The sequence below is a fragment of the Piliocolobus tephrosceles genome, chromosome 4 (assembly GCF_002776525.5).
Source record: "Piliocolobus tephrosceles isolate RC106 chromosome 4, ASM277652v3, whole genome shotgun sequence".
NCBI lineage: Eukaryota > Metazoa > Chordata > Mammalia > Primates > Cercopithecidae > Piliocolobus > Piliocolobus tephrosceles.
In genome coordinates, this window is record NC_045437.1 from 57,557,827 (window position 1) to 57,583,056 (window position 25,230).

Genomic DNA, 25,230 nt, shown 5'->3' on the forward strand with positions numbered 1-25,230 from the left:
TTGCTTTTGGTGTTTTAGACATGAAGTCCTTGCCCATGCCTATGTCCTGAATGGTACTACCTAGATTTTCTTCTAGGGTTTTTATGGTATTAGGTCTAACATTTAAGTCTCTAATCCATCTTGAATTAATCTTTGTATAAGGAGTAAGGAAAGGATCCAGTTTCAGCTTTCTACTTATGGCTAGCCAATTTTCCCAGCACCATTTATTAAATAGGGAATCCTTTCCCCATTTCTTGTTTTTCTCAGGTTTGTCAAAGATCAGATGGTTGTAGATGTGTGGCATTATTTCTGAAGGCTCCGTTCTGTTCCATTGGTCTACAAAGCCGGAGGCGTCACGCTACCTGACTTCAAACTATACTACAAGGCTACAGTAACCAAAACAGCATGGTACTGGTACCAAAACAGAGATATAGAACTATTCTTTCTTAATGGAAGTTCTCCTAAGTTACTTTCACATAGAATATAATATTAGTAAAAGAATAAGTAATTAACTGTGCTAATTTGAAGCATATATATGTATGTGCATATATATATGGGAATATATGTATACACATGCACACAGATGTATATGAATGTATAGAGCTAAAATTCAATAGTCACCACAGCAATTGTTTAGGAAGTGGACAAACAAAAGATTTGTGGGAGGATTATTTTATCACTGACATTGTTTAGAATTACTGGCATGGGGATAATAAAAAGCAAACTGACTCATAGTTGATTTTATTATTGGTTTTAAATTCTCTGCAGGCAATGCAGCTGTGTGCATCTTGAGGGCGGGTGTACCCGCCCCTGGTTGATAGGTGGGGTGAGCCTGAAAGAGCCTGATCCTAAGCCTGAGGGCTCCAGAGGATTGTGGGCTTGAGGGGAAGTGGCGTGGGGAGGGGGGATTCCCAGACCCCAGCACCATCCCCACCAGATACTTCCCGCGTAACAGGAGACCCAGCCTGAGCTGCTCATGACTCCCCAGATTCTCACTGCTGAAACATAAAGATCCTCACAAATTGCCTTTGGTGATGAGGAACCAAGAGCCCAAAACTGCTGAAACCCTGGTACGCAGTTCTCAGTAGTGAAGTGACTCACCCACCTCATGTGAGGGAAATGTGTGCTTCAGCACAATTAAACCTCGTCTCCTGCCACGGGCCCTTGAGGGCACACACAAGTTGTTGAATTTATGAATGTGAACTCTGCCAATGCAGAAATTCCACTTTAACCTATACGTGGAATGTCTTGGTTCACTGGCAGATGAGCTGCACCTTGGGTGTCTTCAGGGGACAGAGCTCTCAGCCTGTGAAGGCCCTGACCCAGGGCACTGTCTTTAAAGAGAGAAGTTTCTCTCTTTTCCCCTCCAAGTAGTGGCTGCACTGAGAGACATCTGAAGTTCTCTGAGAGCAGAGACAGAGTTTATTTCCGGTGTCCTTCATGGTCCCCAGCAGTACAACTCTCATAAACGGTTAACTTCCTAGTTCTGGGTAGAGTCAAGCTTGTCTTTTCTCCTCTAGTTGAGGGGTGTTTAGCATAAGGGGACAGTCTCACAGAAGATGACTAAACACAGAAGCCAATTGTAATGCTGTATCCTGAGACTCCAAGGGAGTGCAGGGGAAAACACCTCCTTAGACAAAGGAAAGCAGCACCTCCCCACCCCAGGGGGGACACTGTGGACAAGGTGCAGGTGGGCAGCACCCGATATCCAAGGACCCGTGGAAGGCTGTGACCTTTCTCCTCTGAGCAGCAGTAAGCCAGATGTCCACCAGCAGGTCCCAGAGACGCGGCCACAGCAGTAAAGCTGCATGCCAGCCTACTTGCCTGGCACTGCCCAGGAGAGTGCCACTAGTCCCCATCCTGTAGGACCAGTGGGTGCTGTCCTCTATGCAGAGTGGCCAAGGAGGAGGGGCAGGGCCATCTAGCCATGTGGTTCATGCCTAGGTGTCTGGGAGCAGGAAGACATGCATTTCCAATCTAGCATTGGCACCCAAACTCATATTGTTGTTTTCCTGTCAAGCAGTGTTAGCCAGCCTTATATCTAAGGACTACAGGCTTTAATTACTCCAGAGAACAGCCTGCTGGCCAAATAAAGAAAGGCTTGTTACAAAGGCCCCTTTGTTGAAAGGGCTTTTGTCCCAGCAAGAGGATTGCTCCAGGCACCCCTTATAGGCCGCCAGCCCAGAGGAGGGAAGTAATACTTGTCCAACTAACCCTCGGGTGTTTCAGAAGACCTGGACTCAAGTCCTCACAGCCCAGGTTTGCTGGCAATGTAGTCTGCTGTAAGTCACATATCCTTTTTAAGCCCCAGTTTTCTTACCTATCAAAAAACAATCATTTATGTGAATGTCACCCTCCTTTTTCCAGTCCTGGAGGCTGAATCCCCCAGGCTGCTGGAGGTCCTGAGAATACCTGGTCCCTACTAGCACTGCAGAGAGGTGTTTACACCCCTCTCTGGCAGAAGCCACTTCCCGTCTGGAGAGCCAGGAAGGACACCTCCTGTCACTCCCTAGAAACAGAACAGCAGGCTGTTGACCTTCACCCGGCCACCAGTGCTCCACCCTGAACTCAAGATTCCAGGACGCAAGAGAGAGAGGCTTCAGGAGGACAGAGATTTCTCCTTGGAAAGCTAGAAGAGCTGAGAGGAGAGTAGGAGGCAGTGAGGAGGGACCTGCAGCAGGTCTCAGGGACTGTACGGGGTGTGGATCTGCACTGTACTTTTGCCCCCTGACCCTCATTCCTGATGCTTTTCTGAGCTTGGTTCTCCAGCCTTCTGACAATTCCATAGGCTACTGGATAGATAGCCTTCCAGTAAATTCCCTTCCTGCTTAAGCTAACCACATTTGAGGTCTGTTGTTTGTAACCAAGAGTCCTACCTGATACTGTGTAAGATATAGCCAAAGAGGAAATTATCCCCAAAATATATATTTTTGGGGGGAGGCACACCCAAGATGGCCAAATAGGAACAGCTCCAGCCTCCAGCTCCCAGCGTGAGCAACACAGAAGACAGGCGATTTCTGCATTGTCAACTGAGGTACCAGGTTCATCTCACTGGGGCCTATCGGACAGTTGGCGCTGGTCCGCGGGTGCAGCCAGACCAGCAAGAGCTGAAGCAGGGCAAGGCATCACCTCACCTGGGAAGCGCAAGGGGGAAGGGAATTCCTTTTCCTAGTCAAAGGAAATTGAGACACACAACACCTGGAAAATCAGGTAACTCCCCCCCAATACTGCGCTTAACCAAGGATCTTAGCAAACGGCACACCGGGAGATTATATCCCACACCTGGCCCAGAGGGTTCCACACCCATGGAGCCTCCCTCATTGCTAGCACAGCAGTCTGAGATCTAACTGCAAGGCAGCAGCGAGGTTGGGGGAGGGGTGCCTGCCAGTGCTGAGGCTTAAGTAGGGAAACAAAGCTACAGGGAAGCTCGAATTGGGTGGAGCCCACCACAGCTCAAGGAGGTGGGCCTGCCTCTGTAGACTCCTCCTCTGGGGACAGGGCATAGATAAACAAAAAGCAGCAGAAACCTCAGCAGAGATAAATGACCCTGTCTGACAGCTTTGAAGAGAGCAGTGGATCTCCCAGCATGGAGGTTGAGAGCTGAGAATGGACAGACTGCCTGCTCAAGTGGGTCCCTGACCCCTGAGTAGCCTAACTAGGAGACGTCCTCCACTAGGTGCAGACCAACACCTCACACCTCACACGGTGGGGTACACCCCTGAGAAGAAGCTTCCAGAGTGAGAATCAGACAGCAACACTCGCTGTTCAGCAATATTCTATCTTCTATAGCCTCTGCTGCTGATACCCAGGCAAACAGGGTCTGGAGTGGACCTCAAGCAATCTCCAACAGACCTACAGCTGAGGGTCCTGACTGTTAGAAGGAAAACTAACAAACAGAAAGGACACCCACACCAAAACCCCATCAGTACATCACCATTATCAAAGACCAAAGGCAGATAAAACCACAAAGATGGGGAAAAGCAGGGCAGAAAAGCTGGATATTCAAAAAATCAGAGTGCATCTCCCCCTCCAAAGGAACGCAGCTCACTGCCAGCAACAGAACAAAGCTGGATGGAGAATGCCTTTGAAGTGTTGAGAGAAGGTTTCAGTCAATCAAACTTCTCAGAGCTAAAGGAGGAAGTACGTACCCAGCTCAAAGAAGAGAAAACCAAACACCGCATGTTCTCACTCATAGGTGGGAACTGAACAATTAGTTCACTTGGACTCGGGAAGGGGAACATCACACACTGGGGCCTATCATGGGGAGGGGGGAGGGATTGCATTGGGGAGTTATACTTGATATAAATGATGAATTGATGGGTGCTGACGAGTTGATGGGTGCAGCACACCAACATGGCACAGGTATACATATGTAACAAACCTGCACGTTATGCATATGTACCCTAGAACTTAAAGTATAAAAAAAAAAAAAAAGAATGGATGAATGGATAACTAGAATAATCAATGCAGAGAAGACCTTAAATGAACTGATAGAGATGAAAACCAAAACACGAGAACTACATGACAAATGCACAAGATTCAGTAACCGACTCGATCAACTGGAAGAAAGAGTATCAGTGATTCAAGATCAAATGAATGAAATGAAGTGAGAAGAGAAGTCTAGAGAAAAAAGAGTAAAAAGAAATGAATAAAGCCTCCAAGAAATATGGGATTATGTGAAAAGACCAAATCTACATCTGATTGAGGTGCCTGAAAGTGACGGGGGAAAGGGAACCAAGTTGGAAAACAGTCTGCAGGATATCATCCAGGAGAACTTCCCCAGCCTAGTAAGGCAGGCCAACATTCAAATTCAGGAAATACAGAGAACACCATGAAGATACTCCTTGAGAAGAGCCACTCCAAGACACATAATTGTCACATGCACCAAAGTTGAAATGAAGGAAAAAATGTTAAGGGCAGCCAGAGAGAAAGGTCGGGTTACACACAAAGGGAAGCCCATCAGACTAACAGCAGATCTCTCAGCAGAAACTCTCCAAGCCAGAAGAGAGTGGGGGCCAATATTCAACATTCTTAAAGAAAAGAATTTTCAACCCAGAATTTCATATCCAGCCAAACTAAGTTTCATAAGTGAAAGTGAAATAAAATCCTTTACAGACAAGCAAATGCTTAGAGATTTTGTCACCACCAGGCCTGCCCTACAAGAGATCCTAAAGGAAGCACTAAACATGGAAAGGAACAACAGGTACCAGCCATTGCAAAAACATGTCAAAATGTAGAGACCATCGAGGCTAGGAAGAAAGTGCATCAACTAGCAAGCAAAATAACCAGATAATATCATAATGACAGGATCAAGTTCACACATAACAATATTAACCTTAAATGTAAATGGACTAAATGGTCCAATTAAAAGACACAGACTGGCAAATTGGATAAAGAGTCAAGACCCATCAGTTTGCTGTATTCAGGAGACCCAACTCACATGCAGAGACACACATAGGCTCAAAATAAAGGGATGGAGGAAGATCTACCAAGCAAATGGAAAACAAAAAAAGCAGGGGTTGCAACCCTAGTCTCTGATAAAACAGACTTTAAACCATCAAAGATCAAAAGAGACAAAGAAGGCCATTACATAATGGTAAAGGGATCAATTAATCAGGAAGAGCTAACGATCCTAAATATATATGCACCCAATACAGGAGCACCCAGATTCATAAAGCAAGTCCTTAGAGACTTACAAAGAGACGTAGACTCCCATACAATAATAATGGGAGACTTTAACACCCCACTGTCAACATTAGACAGATCAATGAGACAGAAAGTTAACAAAGATATCCAGGGATTGAACTCAACTCTGCACCAAGTGGACCTAATAGACATTTAAAGAACTCTCCACCCCAAATCAACAGAATATACATTCTTCTCAGCACCACATCGCACTTATTCCAAAACTGACCACATAGTTGGAAGTAAAGCATTCCTCAGCAAATGCAAAAGAACAGAAATTATAACAAACTGTCTCTCACACCACAGTGCAATCAAACTAGAACTCAGAACTAAGAAACTCAATCAAAACTGCTCAACTACATAGAAACTGAACAACCTGCTCCTGAATGACTACCTAACAAAATGAAGGTAGAAATAAAGATGTTCTTTGAAACCAATGAGAACAAATATACAACATACCAGAACCTCTGGGACACATTTAAAGCAGTGTGTAGAGGGAAATTTATAGCACTAAATGCCCACAAGAGAAAACAGGAAAGATCTAAATTTGACACCCTAACATCACAATGAAAAGAACTAGAGAAGCAAGAGCAAACACATTCAAAAGCTAGCAGAAGGCAAGAAATAACTAAGATCAGAGCAGAACTGAAGGAGATGGAGACACAAAATACCCTCCAAAAAATCAATGAATCCAGGAGCTGATTTTTTTGAAAAGATCAACAAAATTGATAGACCGCTAGCAAGACTAATAACGAATAAAAGAGAGAAGAATCAAATAGATGCAATAAAAAATGATAAAGGGGATATCACCACGGACCCCACAGAAATACAAACTACCATCAGAGAATACTATAAACACCTCTACGCAAATCAACTAGAAAACCTAGAAGAAAAGGATAATTTCCTGGACACTTACACTCTCCCAAGATTAAACCAGGAAGAAGCTGAATCCCTGAATAGACCAATAGCAGGCTCTGAAATTGAGGCAATTATTAATAGCCTACCAACCAAAAAAAGTCCGGGACCAGATGGATTCACAGCTGAATTCTACCAGAGGTACAAGGAGGAGTTGGTACCATTCCTTCTGAAACTATTCCAATCAATAGAAAAAGAGAGAATCCTTCCTAACTCATTTTACGAGGCCAACATCATCCTGATACCAAAGCCTGGCAGAGATACAACAAAAAAAGAGAATTTTAGACCAACATCCCTGATGAACATCGATGCAAAAATCCTCAATAAAATACTGGCAAATTGAATCCAGCAGCACATCAAAAAGCTTATCCACCATGATCAAGTGGGCTTCATCCCTGGGATGCAAGGCTGGTTCAACATTCGCAAATCAATAAACATAATCCAACATATAAACAGAACCAAAGACAAAAACCACATGATTATCTCAATAGATGCAGAAAAGGTCTTTGACAAAATTCAACAGCCCTTCATACTAAAAACGCTCAATAAATTCGGTATTGATGGAACGTATGTCAAAATAATAAGAGCTATTTACAACAAACCCACAGCCAATATCATACTGAATGGGCAAAAACTGGAAGCATTCCCTTTGAAAACTGGCACAAGACAGGGATACCCTCTCTCACCACTCCTATTCAACACGGTGTTGGAAGTTCTGGCTAGGGCAATCAGGCAAGAGAAAGAAATAAAGGCTATGCAGTTAGGAAAAGAAAAAGTCAGATTGTCCCTGTTTGCAGATGACATGATTGTATATTTAGAAAACCCCATCATCTCATTGTCTCAGCCCAAAATCTCCTTAAGCTGATAAGCAACTTCAGCAAAGTCTCAGGATACAAAATCAATGTGCAAAAATCACAAGCATTCTTATACACCAGTAACAGACAGAGAGCCAAATCATGAATGAACTCCCATTCACAATAGCTTCAAAGAGAATAAAATACCTAGAAATCCAACTTACAAGGGATGCAAAGGACCTCTTCAAGGAGAACTATAAACCACTGCTCAGTGAAATAAAAGAGGACCCAAACAAATGGAAGAACATACCATGCTCATGGATAGGAAGAATCAATATCGTGAAAATGGCCATACTGCCCAAAGTAAATTATAGATTCAATGCCATCCCCATCAAGCTACCAATGACTTTCTTCACAGAATTGGAAAAAACTGCTTTAAAGTTCATATGGAACCAAAAAAGAGCCCACATTGCCAAGACAATCCTAAGCCAAAAGAACAAAGCTGGAGGCATCACACTACCTGACTTCAAACTATACTACAAGGCTACAGTAACCGAAACAGCATGGTACTGGTACCAAAACAGAGATATAGACCAATGGAACAGTAGAGAGCTCTCAGAAATAATACATCTACAGCCATCTGATCTTTGACAAACCTGAGAAAAACAAGAAATGGGGAAAGGATTCCCTATTTAATAAATGGTGCTGGGAAAATTGGCTAGCCATAAGTAGAAAGCTGAAACTGGATCCTTTCCTTACTCCTTATAAGAAAATTAATTCAAGATGGATTAGAGACTTAAATGTTAGACCTAAAACCATAAAAACCCTAGAAGAAAACCTAGGTAATACTATTCAGGACATAGGCATGGGCAAAGACTTCATGTCTAAAACACCAAAAGCAATGGCAACAAAAGCCAAAATTGACAAATGGGATCTAATTAAACTAAAGAACTTCTGCACAGCAAAAGAAACTACCATCAGAGTGAACAGGCAACCTACAGAATGGGAGAAAATTTTTGCAATCTACTCATCTGACAAAGGGTTAATATCCAGAACCTACAAAGAACTCAAACAAATTTACAAGAAAAAAACAAACAACCCCATCAAAAAGTGGACAAAGGATATTAACAGACACTTCTCAAAAGAAGACATTCATACAGCCAATAGACACATGAAAAAATGCTCATCATCACTGGCCATCAGAGAAATGCAAATCAAAACCACAATGAGATACCATCTCACACCAGTTAGAATGGCAATCATTAAAAAAATCAGGAAACAACAGGTGCTGGAGAGGATGTGGAGAAATAGGAACACTTTTATACTGTTGGTGGAACTGTAAACTAGTTCAACCATTGTGGAAAACAGTGTGGCAATTCCTCAAGGATCTAGAACTAGAAATACCAATTCCTCAAGGATCTAGAACTAGAAAATACCTATTACTGAGAATATACCCAAAGGATTATAAGTCATGCTGCTATAAAGACACAAGCACACCTATGTTTATTGCGGCACTATTCACAATAGCAAAGACTTGGAATCAACCCAAATGTCCATCAGTGATGGACTGGATTAAGAAAATGTGGCTCATATACACCATGGAATACTATGCAGCCATAAAAAAGGATGAATTCGTGCCCTTTGTAGGGACATGGTTGCAGCTGGAAACCATCATTCTTAGCAAACTATCACAAGAACAGAATACCAAATACCGCATGTTCTCACTTATAGGTGGGAACTAAAAAATGAGATCACTTGGACACAGGAAGGGGAGTATCACACACCAGATCCTATTGTAGGGGGGTTGGGGGAGGGATAGCATTAGGAGATATACCTAATGTAAATGACGAGTTATTGAGTGCAGCACACAAACATGGCACATGTATACATATTTAACAAACCTGCACGTTGTACACATGTACCCTAGAACTTAAAGTATAATAAATATATATGTATATATATTTTATTCTGCCTACACAAATATACTAACCACAGCATTATTTAAAACTGTGCAAATGGGTTTTTTAATCCGCCTACACAAATATACTAACCACGGCATTATTTAAAACTGTGCAAATGGGAAACCACTGGACAGCAGTGAGGTAGTTAAGTGGAGTCTGATCCATTCACTTGGAAAAGCAAGCAATCATCAGAATAATGGGTATGAAGATGACGCAATGACATGGGAAGTGCTCCTAAGATCAACTGACAAATGACAACAGGATAAGAAACTGAATATGCAAGATGTGCCCCACTCCCCCTACCAAGGATAGACACTCCCTAGGAGCTAGACTTTTGATCTATTTTGTTCAGGGTCCTATCTCCAGCAAGTAGCAATGGTAGACACTCAACTAACACTTAGAGAATGAATGAATGACCTATTTGCACAGGAGAGGAGTGGGTAAAAGCACCTTCAAATGCTGTTAGTGACTAGTACAGGTTACTCAGATTTTTTAAAGCTGTTGTTCTCTTTCCTCTATTTCCAACATTTTCCATCATGTGGTTTTATTCACTTTCCTGAGAAGAAAAAAATGTTTTTCTTAGCCCAAACCATTGGTAGGTGACCTGACTTCCCTAATATTTATGTTCCTTCTTGAGAGGCCTAAGTTGCAACTAAGCAGGGTGGCAAGGGCAAAGGAACATTTGCTCTCCTTTCCAAGTAGAAATGTTCAGCTGAAGCAGTCATTAAGGAGCCTGGCTCTGCTGCCCAAGGAAACACTTCCTTCCCATGGGCAGCGAGCGCCGAGTGACCTTCACAGCCCCTGGGCTGGATCTTGGAGCAGGAGAGTCTGTCTGGGGCCATAAAGCGTCGCCAGGTGTCCAGGCCAAGTCAAAGGCCTTCCTGCCCTCCCCTGTTCCCCTCCGGTTGTCATCTCTTGCTTCCTCACCCGGGCTTTGTCACCGGTCCATGCACACTGCAGGGTCTGAACAATGGCAGACTCAATAGCCAGAGGGAGTTCAAAGGGGTTGATCGCCCCTTCAGATTGGCATTCAGCAGAGGCAGCCACTAGCTTAGCAAGTGGGATCCTGTTCCACCTCAGAGTGACTAAGCAGAGAAGTGGAGGAGTCAGCACTCCACAGAAGTCAGGAGGTTGGCTTCAGGCTGGCCATGAATTCTCACAGCAGGAAAGGGCAAAAGGAGATTAACCAGCCAGGTGAGCTATGAGGAAATGAAATCTGCTGCAGATCGCTGGGCAGAGCCAGCTGTGCACACCTGCTAAGATCACCATCTTATGACCACCACTGGCTTGCACTCACTATGATATTCTTTTTCTCTCTCTCTCTGTCTCTCTCACACATGCACGTATTTTCAGCATGACACAATGAGAATAAAATCATGCAAAGGAAAATGCCGAATGCAGAGAAAAGAAGACACATAAACTCACACACCTGCAAAGGCTCTGATTCACTAAGTTCATGCCCCTTTTTTACCTGCTCATATCAAAACATGCTTCGTCCTGGTTGGATCCAACAGAAGACTACCAGCCCCACTCTCAGGGCACATCCTGCAGGCATTTTTTTTCTGTTTTATAAATAGCGCTGCAGTGTTTGGTGGGTTGCTCACAGTTCAGGACCACCTGGGAGGAAGCCCCACTCAACATTGTGGGTCCCAGCTCTGCTGGGTCTCTTCTCCAAATTCCAAGGGTACAAAACCAGTTGGACAGTGTCCCCTCTTAAGAGCTCTGAGTCCCAACTCTATGTGATCCCTCCTCAAGCTGCTGAGGTTCCACACCAGCCTGGGAAAACTCTCCACCAGAGGCCTGTGTTTCAGCTTTGCTGGGCCCTTCCCCTAAGCATCTAGGTTCTATTAACTCCAGTCTCTTGCTTTGTTTCCTCAGCCCTTGGAGTGGTAGCTGCTCCCTGCAGTTACTATCACTGAGATACCTCAGGCTTCCTTTTTTGCCTTTTCAGTCCTAATACTAACCTAATAATCCCCTTTATTAAATTATCTCTGTTAAAATAACTATGGTGATCAACAGCTTACTTAAATAATGTTTACATGATCAAAAGATTTTCTGTAGTAGTATTAACAGTTCTGGTTTCCTTGGTTATTTTAAGTGTATTCAATTTAAATTAAATTCATTGAATTTTTTTCTAATTATGCTTTCATTTTGTAGTCATTAAAAAATTAAAAAACTGGCTGGGCGTGGTGGTTCACGCCTGTAATCCTAGCACTTTGGGAGGATGAGGTGGATGGATTACTTGAGATCAGGATTTCAAAACCAGCCTGGCCAACATGGTGAAACCCTGTCTCTACTAAAAATCCAAAAATTTAGCTGAGCATGATGGTGGGTGCCTGTAATCCCAGCTACTTGGGAGGCTGAGGCAGGATAATTGCTTGAACTCAGAAGGCGGAGGTTGCAGTGAGCCAAGATCGTGCCACTGTGCTCCAACCTGGGTGACAAAGCAAGTATCCATCTAAAAAATAAAATAAAATAAAATAATAAAAAAAAAAGATGGTGCTCTCCTGATTGGACTTTTACTGATACAAGAGAAAAGTTAGTAGGAAAAAATTAAACCTGCTAGTGAAGACAGGTTTCTGGGTGCTTTGATCGAGTGATCCATCTCCTCGTCACCAGGGATGGGAAAAAGAGCTTTACATCTGTTATGTTTAAATGATATTCCTCAAGGAACAGTGTTCAAGAGCTACTTGACGGTTACCATCTACTAAGCTGTTCAAGTTGTTGACCATTATTTACTTAGATTCTGAGAAGTTTTAGATACAGTTAAACAATGGAGGAATATATGGTCTTTAAAGAGCCAGGGATTACAGAACAAAATAAATAAATTCTGAAGAAAGAGAGTCTAAGTAAGGAAAAGAATACCCAGCTGGAAAGAGAATGCTGTAGAACAAATATACAGAAGGAGTTAAGCAATTTAGCTATTCAAAAAGACCAAAGGGAGGCCACCACACTATAAGTCGGGGTGGGGGGGGCAGCGACTATTAAAATCACAGGTGGTTGCAATAACCACACATACATTCGGTGCTGAATTTCCAATCCCTCTCTCCTTACTTTGGGAGCAATTAGTCTCGGGTGAAAAATTGCACTTGTAGCTAATTGCACCTGCAATTACCTACTTCCGGGTGCAATTAGCCACTTGAACCTAATTCTGAGTGTGCAAGTGTTTAATTGCATATGTGAGGAGGTGATTCCAGACACAGTTAGTTGTGCCCCCAGTCTTTGCACCTGCAACTAATTGTGACTAATAAAACAAGTCTTCATACAAGTCAGGTTGAAGGTACATATGGTGACCCTGTTTGGGGAACCAAGAATTGGATTGGTTGGGCTAATAGAAGCACAAGTGCACTAAAGAGAACAAAGGGACAAATTATTTAGAAATTGTCATTCTTTGGATCTATGGTTACATTATCCATGTCCCTTCCTGCAATCATGCTCCTCTCAGACTACAGAATATAAAGTCAGCTGATTAAATGCAAGCATCCTGTCTTGGCTGACATAGTTCTTTGTAAAGATAAAAGTAATTCTTCTGCTGACATTGAGGAACATCCATAAGGTGCAGGTCAGAACCATGTTGCAGCCAATTCTCCATTATTTGTGTTAATTCCGATGAGGTTATTCAAAACACTGGGCAACAGGTATGTATTGAACTAAGTCATATCACGAATCCAGAAATTAACAGACATGGCTCCTGCCTTCAATTTCATGTCAGTTCCACAAATAATTATTAAGTGCCTACTATCTGTTTGGCATGTCGAGGTGCTCATTTACTTATTATGAACATTCATTTGTTCTGTCTTTCTAAAAATGCCTATTGATATGGTTTGGATGTTTGTCCACTCCAAATCTCATGTTGAAATGTGATTCCCAGTGTTACAGGTTGGGCCTGGGGGGAGGTGATTGGATCATGAGGGCAGATCTCTCATTAATAGTTTAGCACCATCCCTTTGGGGACAAGTGAGTTCTCACTCAAGTTAGTTCATGAGGGACCTGGTTGTTTAAAACTCTGGGACCTCCCCCTTTTTTCTCTCTTGTTTCTGCTCTCACCATGTGACATGCTGGCTCCTCGTTGCCTTCCACCAGGATTGTAAGCTTCCTGAAGCCTCACCAGAGACAGATGTTGCAGCCATGCTTGTACAGCCGGCAGAATTGTGAGCCAATTAAACTTCTTTTCTTTACAAATTACCCAGCCTTGGGTATTTCTTTACAGCAATGTAAAAACAGCCTAATAAACCAATTTATCAAGCCTTCTTGGAACTCACGTTCACGTGGGAAAGAGAGATGCTAAACAGCTGTTTATACAATTAATGTCTTCATTACAGGGGCTGGGAGAGTGCACAACTAGGGCCTGCCCTTGTAAGAGTTTATGTTAGGGTGTTCTGAAGACTTGACACTTGAGCTGAGATTTTAAAAATCACTAGGGGCTACTTAGAAAAGAGAGGGACAGCAGGCTCCAGACAGGGAGAATAAAAATGCCAAGGTTCTGAGGCTGAAAGGAACTTCCCAGAATTGAGAATGGAAAGAAGGCCAGTGTGGCTGGAGCGTAGTAAGGGGGGGAAGTGGTTGAAGGTTATGTGATGAGTGGGAGGAGTTTCCTCTGGGTTGCCAAAAATGTGCCTCATGAAAGAACCCTGCCAGAATGAAAGGCATTGCAGGGCCTCTCAACCACAGCCAAGAGAGAATCTTGATGTGAGATATTTTTCTGTCCCTCTTCCTCTAATCTCACCAATACCAGCCTGGATCCTGGAAGAGCCAGAAGAGAGATGAGGTAGAGACAGAATAAAATTGCCAATCAACCCCTCCTTCCCAACTGCATGAACTTGAGCTTCAGCTGATATCACTAACTTTGATTTGCAGGTGAGATTGAAGTTTGACATTAAGCTGAACTGGACCTTTAACACTGAAAAGAAATCTCATTATCAGAATTGAGGCTTTTCTAGTAGTTGGAAGCAATCCAGAAAGTCAAGGCATCTGCAAGAGATGTCGCCAAAGCACAGGAAGTAGGGACCTGCCTGAGCATATCCGAAGCCGGGTAGGAGAAATGTACAGCCTCTTTGTGACTGTACCCCCTTGAGCCAGCCTATTCCACCAGTGGTACATAGGAATAATGCATATGATCCCCCAGAGCTGAGGCCCCCCAAGGCAGCGAACTTCCACAAAGATAAGAAGGACTCATAAGATTTGAGTGGAGAGGAGGAACCAGGCACTGCAAGAGAAGAATGATGAGAACACAGGAGAATGAAGTTCATTCTCTATTGGATGGGAAGGCTGGAGAAGTCTGGCCTGGCTAGAGCAGATGTTCTGAGATGTGAGAAGCAATGTTGGATAGAACATGAGCTAAAGACAGATGGAAGGAAGTCTTGAATGCCAGGCAATAGGAGTTAGGAGCCTCTCGCATCAAACCTGGCTCTTCCTCCAGATTCAGAACAAGTAGCAAAATAACTTGGTTTGAGCTTAAAGTGAGAGGCTCATCTTCCTGAGCTCCCTTCAAGGGCTGAAATGGTGACCTTTTCCCCAGTCTTTCTTCTCCGTGTACTGTCTAATGGAGATGATGAGAAGTCATCACTGTGAGGACATTACCTCCCCATCTGAACCCCTTCACCAGCACTCCTGGCCAAGATGGTACATGTGCAGTGCAAGTCTTCAAGTATTTGGGGAGAGCAGTAGAACCCCTTCTTTTATGCCTTTTTCTCTTTTGGCAAAAACTGACTCAATGCTCACCAGTTAGATTAGAGTCATGTCACTGGATTCTAGTCAGGGCTGGCCTCTAAAACATTCAACACAATATTCCACTCATTCTCCCCTTCCAATTTGTGAGACTGAAAATAAAGGACCCTGCGATGGTGGAGACACATGACAGCAAGAATCTGTATCCCTACTCAGAAAGGAGCATCAGACTGGCATCAGACCACAACATGAGCAAGAAAGAAACATGTGCTTGGTTAAGCCACTGAGATGGGGTGCTTACTCAGCATTGCAGTGCAGCCTAGTCTATTGTAACAGATCTATCCACCTCTGACCCCAGTGTTCCCCATCCTCTGATTTCTCTCCCTTCTGTACTCCTTCTGCAGCCACCTTGGCCTCAGTCACTTCCTTACAGCAGAGTATTCACCATTGCAGCAGAGGCAGGGGAGGAAGACCCAAGAAGGGAAGACCTGGACACTTCTCTTCCCCTAGCATGCTATTGCATTGCCTCTTACCCTGGCTGTTACTCTCTCTGGAATACTCTTCCTCTAGATGTTCACTCCTGGCTTCTCTTCAGCTGAAATGACTCTTTCTCAGAGAAGGTTGCAGGCACCACCCACCCACAACTTCTAAACACAATATTCTTTCCTGCCTTCATTGCAATACATTATTCATGAAATTATCTCATCTGTTTATTGTCTTTCTCCTTGTAGGATGTCACCTCCACCAGAACAAGGACTAGGTTTTGTATGTTGCTGTTCCTTTAGTGCCAGAACATGCCCACCCCTGGTCAGTAAATAAGCATTAAGTGAATGAATTAATAAGTGAAAGGCTGTAAGTACTTTGACCTCCAAGTTATCTAGTCTCACTCCCTTTACAGATGAGGAAATTGACTCTTTTCCCAGAAAAGAGGAAGCAGAAAAGCAAAGGCAACTCTCCCTTTCTAGCTGTTTCTGGAGTGCTGAACTTAGATGTGATTTATTCAAATGAAAACTCTTGGGAAATTCTTTCGGAGGGATCCATAAAACAAATGTCATTTTTACCTAGAGAATTCACCCAACCTTCCAACCAATTTCAAATATAGTTCTTTAATGCAGATTTGACAAATCTGAAATCTCTTACACAAAGCCATTTATCATCTAATGTGCACCCGCCCTGCACCACAGTTTAAGTTATAGCTTTTTAATGGGGTAAAACATTTCAATGAAATCATCAAAATACCTTAAACCAAAACTGCTTATAAGATATTGATGAGTTTCAAGCATTGATTCCACCCCTGAAAATATCAACCTTGCCATTGGCACCATGGGTACTTCTAATAAAAGCAGCCAAGGAGGTATAATGAATATCTAATGAACCATTTTGTATGTCTATGTTGCTTCTCGAATTGGAAATAAATCAATGAGCCTTACAAAATGCATATTTTAGTGATATCTCTATAAACAATAATCTTGTTTTTCTATCATAACTCGAATGTCATTCTTTTTATAATATAATTGAAGATTTAATAATTTATTTTTTTTCACTGTTTAAGGAATTTTTATTAAAGCAAGAATTTTATAATCCAAATTACGTTTCCTTGCTCAGTTATCAATTAAAGAATTACAAAATTAAAGAAAGGAATGCTTTAAATTTGTGTACTTTGCTGAAAATTCTTTTTCCCAGGGTCTATAAAACATTAATTTGTTTTTATATTTTACTATTTTTTTGTGTTTTTTGTTTTGTTTTGTTTTTAAATCAATAAGTAATCTAGGACTAGCATTATGCTTGCTAGACCTGGCATTTGCTCGGTACATAAGGTTCAAAGTTTCCTTTCCTTTTTTTATCTGTTTTATATTTTGCAATTTTTTTTTCCCCATAATATTCAAGTTTTTCGATGTTTAGATATTTTTCTTCGGTGAAGCACAAGTTTCTTTTCGTGGTCCCTGATCAATTGTAAACAGTTGGAACACCAGTGGCACTGTTAACTGCTTTCTGGGCAGCCTCTTTAGCTTGGTGGGCTTGTAGTACAGCTACAGCTTCATCAACCTTAGAACGGAGTGACTCAGGAGACTCGAGCATATGAAGAAGTTCTGAATTATCAATCTCCAACAACATGCCAGTGATTTTACCGGCAAGAGTAGGGTGCATGGCTTGAATAAGAGGAAACAGCCGTTCACCCAACATTTGCTTTTGCTCTTGAGGAGGGGCAGATGCCAACATGGAAGCAGTCAAAGGTTCCTGACCTTGTACATGAACAGCAGGCTGTTGCATTGTAACTTGTGGCTGTGCATTAAGATGTTGCTGAGGATTGCGAACTCCTGCAGCATATTTATACTGTGGAACGGTGCGGACAGCAGGAGTAGCTGCAGCAGCTGCAGCTGCAGGACGTGGACCCACTGTCTGTGTTGATGTGTTAGCAACACGCTGTGTTGACATGACTCGTGGAACCTGTGAAGAAGCTGGTCTCATAGTACTAAATGGTGGTGTAGGAGCAGCTGGGCGGATAGCACCGGGCATATTTTGGAATGGATGAGGTCTGGCACCCTGAGCAGTCCAGGGAGGACTTGGTCTTAGTTGAGCAATTTGGCTAGGAGGATAGTATGCAGCACGGTTCTCAGTCTGTGGGATAGCTGCCATGAAGTAACCTGAAGGAGGTGCTGGCTGGTAAGGGTTGATTACAGGGTTGGGCACAGCTCGTACACTTGCCATTCTCTGCATACACTGGTTAGTGAGGTGAGCCTGGTGCTCTTCTTTGCGCTGAGCTAAAGCTACATACAATGGCTTTGTGTCCACAATTCTACCGTTCATTTCTGTAACTGCTTTAGTGGCTTCTTCTGGGGAGGAGAAACATACAAAACCAAACCCTTTGCTGTGACCACCCTCCATCATAACCTTTGCACTAGTGATTGTACCAAATGGAGAAAACTCTTTCCGGAGACTTTCATCATCAATACCATCATCAAGATTTTTCACATAAAGATTAACACCCTGGTATCTGGTGATCCTATCTTGCTTCATCTGTTCAAATTTGCGTTTAAGTTCCGTCTGCCGTTTCACCTTTTTCTGAGCTCCACCAACGTAAATTTGTTTTCCATTGAGCTCCTTTCCATTCATCTCATCCACAGCTTTCTGTGCATCTTCATGCCTTTCAAAGCTTACAAATCCAAATCCTTTGGATTTTCCACTTTCATCAGTCATAACTTTCACACTTAAGGCAGGCCCAAACTTGCCAAAGAGATCCTTAAGGCGCTCATCATCCATGTCTTCTCCAAAATTCTTGATGTAAACATTGGTGAATTCTTTTGCCCTAGCTCCGAGTTCAGCTTCTCGTTCTTTACCAGACCTAAATCGTCCAGCAAATACTTTGCGATCATTTAGGAGCATTCCATTCATTTTTTCAATAGCTCATTCAGCTGCTTCTTGCGTCTCAAAGTGTACAAATCCATAGCCCTTGGAACCATTTTCATCACAAACCACCTTACACGAAAGGATGTTACCAAAAGCAGAAAATGTATCATACAGTGCTTTATTATCAATGGATTTGTCCAGATTTTTAATGAATATGTTGCCTACTCCACTTTTGCAAAGTGATGGATCACGCTGAGACCACATGATGCGTACTGGTTTGCCCTTTATAACATCAAAATTCACGGTGTCCAAAGCACGCTCGGCGTCCGCCAGCTGCTGGAAGTTCACATACCCGTAGCCCAAGGAGCCGCGGGTGATCATGTCCCTGCAGACCCAGATGGAGAGGATGGGCCCAGCCGGGCTGAACTTCTCGTAGAGCATCGCCTGGGTCACGTCGGGGTGGAGGTCCCCCACTTAGAGCGAGGCCATGGGGTAGCTGGGGGCGCTGGGGTTCATCTCCGCACGGCTGCCCGCAGGGCCACAGGCCGCGACCTTTCCGTGAGAGGTGGAGAGCCAGTGCCAGAGCTGGGGGCCGGAGCCGGGGGAAGGGGAGCGGGAGCAAGCGCAGAGGGACAAAAATCAGCGGGAATTGAAAACTACTCAACAGCCGCAGAACGCGGTCATCTACTGCCTCTGGCTGCGGGCTTGGCGGGGAAGGAGGGTGGCGGTGTGAGTCCGGGCAGCGGGAAGGCCTCCGTCTCTTGGTTCCTTCTTGGAGCCGCTGCGGGGCCGCGGGCGGGTGGGTCGGTCTCGGCTGCTTCACCAAATGATGAATTGATGGGTGCTGACGAGTTGATGGGTGCAGCACACCAACATGGCACAAGTATACATATGTAACAAACCTGCACGTTATGCACATGTACCCTAGAACTTAAAGTATAATTTAAAAAAAAAAAAAAGAAAAGAAAAACAAAAAGAAAGAGGAAGAAAAAAAAATAAAAGTCTCCGGCGGGGGAAACGTGGATTTTTTGTAAATTTTTGGGGGGTTTTTTAAAAGATTTTTTAAGATTTTTTTTGCATTTTTTAATAATAAATGTGTGTTCCAAGGCCGGAGCACACACTCCGCACTCTCAGCACTAACTGCCAGAGAGAAGGGGCTTAATAATTTATTATATAGGTTGCCTTCTCGTTTAAGCTCTAGGTTATGTGTGTATACATAATACATATAGGTTGCCTTCCCCATTTAAGCTCTAGGTTATATGTGTGTGTGTGTGTACATATGTGTACATATATAGTGTATGTATATGTGTGTGTGTGTGTGTGTGTGCATATATATATATATATACACACACATAACCTAGAGCCTAAATGGGGAAGGCAACCTAGTCCAATGTCTGATTTTTAAAAATTTTTAAATGTCCTTGTATGTAGAAGCTCTGTGGGTCCTAAAAGTAAATCAAAATGCTGACATTCCAGGAGCAAACATAGGGGCACATGAATAGTAACTAGTAAACAAGTCCTAGATGCTTCCATGAATACAATACCAGGAGAAGGCCTAGATCCAGTGCCAAGGGCTAAATGAAGACCAACAGAGGTAATAATCCTGCTTCACAGGCACTGTAACTAAGCCCACGCTCACCTGGCCAGTTAGGCCAAGGCCGGTCTCCTTGGGCTGGAACAAGTTCCCCTGGGAACAGTGTGGTGTGTTCACCTTGAGACCTCTTCCTGACAAAGGTTTCGGCTGTGTTGTCCCACCTGCTTCCTCAGCTGAAAATGGGAAATGGGGCAAGTTGCTTCCCCTCCTGCTGGCTCAAATCCTATGACCCAAAGCACGGTCTCCATCTCAGCAACTTCCCTTCCAGAGGCCAAATATAGCCATCCCTTTCCTGGTTCACTAAAATTCCAGTCAGACTGCTGTGCACAGTGACAGACGGCCAAAGAGCATCTCACCAGCCCAGCCACAGCCAAAAATAACAGCCACTTGGTTAGCACAGACTGTGGAGTTTTTCTTTTTTTCTGTTGAGACTTCATACTGAGTTATTTTTTTGTTTTGGTTTTGGATTTTTTTTGTTTTTGTAGTTTGAAAGTAGATAGAGTAACTGAAGAAGTGGCCACACCAACTTCCTACATGAGGCTCCTGGGTTTAGTTAGTTCCAGTAGTGATGGGTCATGACCAGAAAGGTACTCACCTCTTAAATCTCCCCAGCCACCTACCCAAAAGGAGGGGCTGACAAGCGCGTTTTCTCCCCACTTCGTCCAGCAGTGCCTCCTGCACACCCCAGGTCATGCTGGGACCCAACCACCATGCTACATTTTCTCTTGGGTCTCGTGGAAGGAAGACTGGGGAAGGCTCTCCTGTGGGCTGGAGACATTTCCAGACTTGCACCCATGATGCTTCTGGACAGTAGACAGGCCCCAGCCCCAAGCTGTCAGTCTGGTGCCCTCCACAAGTTCTAAAAGGCCTTAAATTATTAATTTATTTCTTTAAAAATACACAGTGCTGAAAAACAACCAAGCCCACTTTTGATCTGCATCATGACACACAAGACTCTTGTCAGCCAGGTTTTGTGCAGGCCAACAGACACATCTTATTAAATCTTACCTAGCCGGTGACATGAAATTGGAGCATGCTAAAGAGATTTAGGCTGAGAAAGATGATTTTCTTCTCCATGCCCTGTTTCCAAATGCAATGAATAATAAGCAATTTTGTAAAACTGTAACATTCAACTGTTGGAACATCTTTGTACTTTTGTTCTTCAAAGGCAGAATGTTTTCTGGAATTATGTTTCTACCTGAGGAAAAAAAATACTCCTTCAATTTCTACATGTGCAAGCATATCACACAGATATATCTCATTTCTTGTCATGTTGTATACCGTCCCAAGACCAATAAATAATTTATGCATTAAATGCATTTATCAGCTCTCATGTGTATGTGTGTATATATGTATATAATCTCCTATGTGTTAATGTCAAAGATGTCTTCTACATTAACGGAAAGCAAGCTCTTGGGTGTTTCACCACCATGAAATTAGCTTTGCATCTTACCCATCAAATGAGTGAAACGTGAGAACAGGTCCCTGCTCTTTACAGAAAACTAAATGCTAGTCTACAACAGAAGAGGAGTTACAGTAGGAATTTCACATTGCATATCTGCTGAAATTGCTCACCTCCCTTATTTTTTTTTCCAAAGAAGGTCTTTATTACTCCAGGGCCACTTAGATTGTAGAGGGAATACGGCTCCTAAATTTCAACTTGTTCTATTCAAGTTGCCTTTCCTTTGCTTTCCACTTTGAGTATTTATCATGCTTATCATTAAGAACTGCTTCTGAGCCCTCGCAGTGCCAAGCCTGGGACCAGGTGCATGCGTTTGGCAGTCCTCACCTCCACTGCCATCCACAGGCTCCAATTTGGATTTAACCGTGGTCATCATTCACACCCTCATGACAGCAGGATCTAGGGGTGCCACTAATATGATAACAGGCAGTGAGTATGAGCACTGGCAGCAACTGCTTTCGGCAAAGTCACGTGGCTGTACCTGGCTCCTGCTTGCTGTTCTGAGCCTGTCCCCTCTTTCTACCCATCTTCCCCATTTAGAAGGCTTCTGTGTTTCAGTGATGCCATGAAAGAACCCCCAGACTGATAGAATCTGAGAGGAATGGAACTCAAAAATAATCTAGTCCAACCTACTCATTTGAAAAATAAGGAAATGGAGGGCCTGAGGGGATAACTTACTTGGCCGCACTCACACAGGTAGTTGCTGGCAGAGCAGAGACTGGAAGTAAGTATTTGAACCCACTTCCAAGGCTCTTTCCACCATACCAGTGGCTCCCAACATTTGCTGGCACAACTCACAGTCAGAAGGAAACTTTACATCCTGATTCACACATATACACATGTATGCAACTTATACAAACGTTTTACAAAACAGTGCTTACTATGTGACACCCTTTGATCTTTTTTATTGTAGTAGATTCATTTTAAAATATTCTGGAGACTGCTTAACAGCACATAGACTCAAATTGGAACAGTACAGAGAAGATTAGCATAGCCCCTGCACAAGGATAACATGCAAATTTTTTCCATATTTTTTGTACATTTACCAAATGTTACTTTTCTTTCCAGGGATAACATTTATAGGTATACAGTCCTATAGTTTGCATTTTCTTAGTTAGATACATCCACTGAATATTTAGGAGGAAGGGGGTCGACTTAGATACAGAACAGAGTCCCTTTTAGGTCTAAGCATCATGCTCCTGGTCAGGAATGATCTTCCTGTCTACCTGTCCTCAGATTAGAATGATCTGAAAGACAGAATGATCTAGTAGACAGAATACTGGACTGACAGTCAAGACCCAGCATCTAGTCCTGGCTCCACCAACTGCTAACTGTGTAACTTTGGGCGAGTTTCCTCTGGGTTCCGTTAACTCATCTGCATGATCAAGCTGTTGCTAACTGACAGAGTTCTGAGGAGTAAATGAAATAATGCAAATTAAAGCAATAAAAAGCTCTATGCACAAGACTTGTACTGGAATAGCAATGATCTTCCATTCTCACATTTCAGAGAAATATGGTATCTAAAGAGGTTCCTGGATTCTCATCAAAACACCTGCATAATGTATTATGAATAAATTTGGTACATTAAAGAAAAACCATACCCTGAAACTACCTTATTTTTAAATGTTTTTGCAGGTGTTTGAAGAGGAGGGGCTCACTCCAAATCTTGAAGATGTTCAGCCTCGAAAAAGTAGAAGTCATTATGACCAAAGATGATGCCACCACACCTTTGAAAAAGAAAGGTGATGAGCCTCAGATGGAAAAACATTCAAGAAAGGTCAATACTACCGAGTATGAATGAACACATAGCAAAAATTTCAGATGGAACAGCCATGCCAAGGGCTTGTGGGACAGGTGAGGCTGAGTGAATAAAAAGAAGCAGCCCCAGGGACACTCAAGGTGGTTCCAGCTGCTTGTGAAGGAGGCTTCTTTCTAAGAGGCGGCTGGGCTTGGTTTCGGTGTATTCCAGTTTGGGACTCATGAACTGCAACTAATAAAGATCAAAAAACTGATACAGAAATTGTTTTATAAAACATTCAAAATGCCTGCAGTGACCTTCACAAGAGCAGAAGTTAGGAGGATCCCTGACAGCCGAGAACATTGTGCGAAGCCCCTGAGAAGTTAGTTGTGAAGCCCTGCTGGGAGATCTTTGGCTGCACGGGAGAGGGATGGTGGGGAGCGGGACAGGCATAATCGTCACTATTATGGTATAGGAAGGGCTGCTGCTTCTCTGCCTGAAACAGAGAACACCTGTTTCAGAGAAGAAGGTGTCAGGAAGATCCTAAAGAGAAGGACCCTGGCACAGGCAGAGTGGGTGGAGGTGGCATGGGAGGCGGTGAGTTCTAACTCCTTAAATAGTGCTTTATCACTACTCAGGAACTGTTACAGGAAGTTCAGAGTTGTGTTTCTCACCAATAATCTCAGAGAAATCACTTCAAAAAAGAGGCTAAAGAACAGGTTGCAGGTTTCAGTAAAGGGTCCCATTTGACAAGGTATATGATGGTTGATGGTTTGTAGTTGTCATTGTCCATGCCTACTGATAACTTATTTTGTGTTTTGGAATGAAAAGACATTTATACATTCCTTACAATAATAATAATGTTAAAAAGCTGGTGATGCTCACAAAATCGATTCCACAAATCCCAAGCAGAGTGTGTGGAGGCAGCGCACACTGGAGGCGCAGGCGGCATGAGCAGCCCTCTGCTGTCCCCTCCCCTCCCACAGGCTCCCGCCAGCTGCTCTGACCCCTGAGACACCCACTCCTGCTGCATCCCTCACATCCAAAGGCTCTTCCAGTGCCCTCTGGGACCTTGGTTCCAGGGTGAGCAACGCACCCAAGCTTGTGGGGAGAGCGGAGCACTCCTTTCTCTTCCTGTGTCCGCAGGGACTGCGGCTCTCCCGGGTGCTGCCCAGCCTACCCCAGGTAGGGAGCGCTTCATGGCCCCATCCTCCTGGGGACTGGAAAGGGCTTTGTGTCCTTCCACCTGTATGTAAATCCCTCTCTCTTTCTCTCCCTTAGCCACCTGGTTGCCCAACACCACCTGAACCTTCCACTCACATCTTGGGAACTTACCATCTTCTTTTCTGTCCTAGATCTTGCCATCGGCATGGACCCTTCAATGTCCCTCCCTGTGGGCAGCACATCCAATACATTTGCTGTCCCTTTCTTTCCCTCTTTCACCTGGTGACACCCCTAACCTGCCAATGGCCTAGAGTGGTCCCACCTGAGATATTTTCAACCTGTATCTTGATGCCTCACCACAGCCTCCTCTCCTGGGATCCTGGTTCCCTTCAACCCACTGCCCCTGACTTTCAATCTCCCCAAGCCCATCCATCCCTGCTCTTCCCATTTCCTCATTCTCTCATCCCCCTTTTGGTTTTGCTTCCTTCCCCCTCCCACCTACACTCCAGGTCCCAGCACTTCAGCCCCATTTTTGACAACAGCCCCTTTTCTAAACCAACAAACTATGAACCTGCTTCGTAGTGCACAGCCGGCAACGAAGCAAGAAAAGAATCGAACACATAGCCCCAATATGTTCATAAATCGAATACATTTTACTACTGGGCTGACATTTTCTTCATTTTAAAACATATCACAAAAATGGAAAGGCACAAATGACATGATTTTAGAAGGCCAATATAACAAGCATTTCAGTTTTTCTGCCCATTCCCATTGGAACATTTTATACAGCCCCTGAGGGTGTGTGCACTCCAGTTTAGGGACCATAGCCCTAAACCCTATCACTCTTCTCCCTCTGTCACATCCACCCTACAAAGCCATCCCTGAGCCCATCTAGTCATGAGTGTCCTGTTCTGTGCCAGGTG

General features: G+C 43.6%; 1 long non-coding RNA gene and 2 pseudogenes across 2 annotated transcripts in view; 2 read left to right on the forward strand and 1 right to left on the reverse strand.

The window, feature by feature from the left end:
- The window catches only part of LOC116418766, a 47,127-nt gene extending 23,710 nt beyond the window's left edge, over positions 1–23,417 (forward strand). Inside the window, exons 7-8 of the long non-coding RNA XR_004228908.1 lie at positions 15,733–15,853; positions 23,041–23,417. This is a non-coding gene — a long non-coding RNA (uncharacterized LOC116418766). The remainder of the gene's footprint in view (positions 1–15,732; positions 15,854–23,040) is intronic.
- LOC111541599 lies at positions 16,706–18,952 on the reverse strand (annotated as a pseudogene). The gene has a single exon (XR_002731316.3). The product of XR_002731316.3 is annotated as a polyadenylate-binding protein 1 pseudogene (transcript).
- LOC111541690 lies at positions 22,346–22,440 on the forward strand (annotated as a pseudogene).
- Positions 23,418–25,230: the final 1,813 nt, after the last annotated feature.